Below are 1,967 nucleotides of genomic sequence, written 5' to 3' on the forward strand. Positions count from 1 at the left end.
ATTACCTTGACTGGTGCGCTCATGAATAATGATGATAAGAAGCTTTCAGCAGCCTGATCATTTGCTATGTGCTAACATAAAAAAACTCTTTCTGATCCTGTTTAGTCACTACTAAAACCTCTTCTAAGTCCGGTTACAGAAAATAGTAGATTATTGTCGCTGCACTTTGGTTATTTTAACAGATAAAATGTGTAAAATAGAAGAACAAAAAGGCAAACTGATTTATTTCTTTTTTACCCTTGACCAGTTTTTATGACCCCAGCATAGTTCTGAGCAGCCCCTTCCGTTCATTTAAAACACTTAATAACATAAAGATAAAACGCTTTACTTTGTTCTGCAGCCACTTCATAGAGTTCAGGGTCACGGGGACTTGGTTTACCTCCAGCCGTCATCGGGCGGGGGTGAGGCACACCCATGACAGGTTGCCACAAGACGCAGTCGTCAACGCACTTCTAAGAGCAATTTAGAATGACAGATTAGCCTATCATGCATGATCCTGGACTGTGGGAGGGAAACGGATAACCGGATCGAGAAATCGTGCACAGAGAGGACATGAAACCGCCCCACTGGACGTTGATTTCAAACCAGAGACCTTGTTGTTGTGAGGCGACAGCACTAACCACTGTGCAGCTCACAAAGCTTTTTACCCACTTAAACCCATAACATGTACATGCTTCCCTTCGACCCTGCCTCTAATGTTGTTGTTCCCTCCACGAGCTCTATAAAAGGACTGTATAGCTCGTCCTCCCATCTTCCATTAGCATTAAAAAGCATTCTTGATAGCTTCGTAGTTTTAATAGTCTCCCTGTACTTCCTCCCTTTACTTCCACAGTGATTGTACAAACACTCATGTCCCTGGTGATAAAAGAGGAATACATTGAAGAGCTGTTGTGGTTTTCAATGCCCTGGCTGTGTATTGTTTACTGGGTTTGCTTGATTGCCCTCTGTCTAAATCAGAGGGTACAGGCAGTCATGGCAAGGGTCTTCAGGGATGGACTGTGTTGTGGGCGCTCCCACGGCACCGAGAATCTTCACTCAACCCAAGGCTCTGAGGTGAACACTGCCATAGCTCAGTAAACACACACAAGCACACACGAGCACACACGAACACACACTCACAGAGCTGGGCGTCATGCGTTGTGCGCTGGGGACGGTATGACCGTGCATAAAAGTTTGGATGTGTGTTGGAGCCGGTGTGTGTGGGAAGTGTCTGTCCTCACGTCACAAATAATAACTCCCAGTGTGACTTTGCTTTTCACAGTGACAAAACACGAGAGAGACCACTCAGTTTCAGCACCGCGAACAATTCTAACAAAATATCAGCTGCTGCTCTTTTAAGTTTAGATTAAGTGAAGATTTTTCCTTGAATCTTCTCAAGTCGTCTCCTGGGTCCACCTAGTTTATCACGAGTGGCAGTCATTTAAAGTAAAAAAGAAAAAGCTGTTTCTCTTGTGTAAACTTCACCAAACTTTGACTTTATCTGCTAATCACTTGCTTAAAATTTATTAGAAAGCTAATTAGACGCCCTCTAATAAGATGATTGAGACCAGAGAGTGAAACTATTCAAGAGCAAGGCCACATCTCTGAGCTGTAGTTTGAGAAATGCTAAAGGCCAGCACAATCGTCCAAACTTTAAATACTTCTAGTTAGAGGATTTTTTTCCATTCTTTAATCTCCCATGCAGGTATTTTCACAGGCATGTGTATTTTTTTATTTTGAGGTTTTGTAAAATTCATGTTTCATGGTCATGGTTTCAGAGCAGGTCTGCTACTCAAGGCTGTTTTATCAAACCTCGCTAACAAGCAAGATAATATTATCATATTTCATCGAACCCACTTACTTAAAATAATGATTTTTCATGTAAAACAAGAAGCAAACAACTCTTCTATAAAGATCAGAATCACGCATGTATATTGATTTTATATATACATACATATATATATATATATATACATATATATACATAT

Source organism: Nematolebias whitei, chromosome 16 (assembly GCF_014905685.2).
Source record: "Nematolebias whitei isolate Nwh7 chromosome 16, NemWhi1, whole genome shotgun sequence".
In the NCBI taxonomy this organism is placed as follows: Eukaryota; Metazoa; Chordata; class Actinopteri; order Cyprinodontiformes; family Rivulidae; genus Nematolebias; species Nematolebias whitei.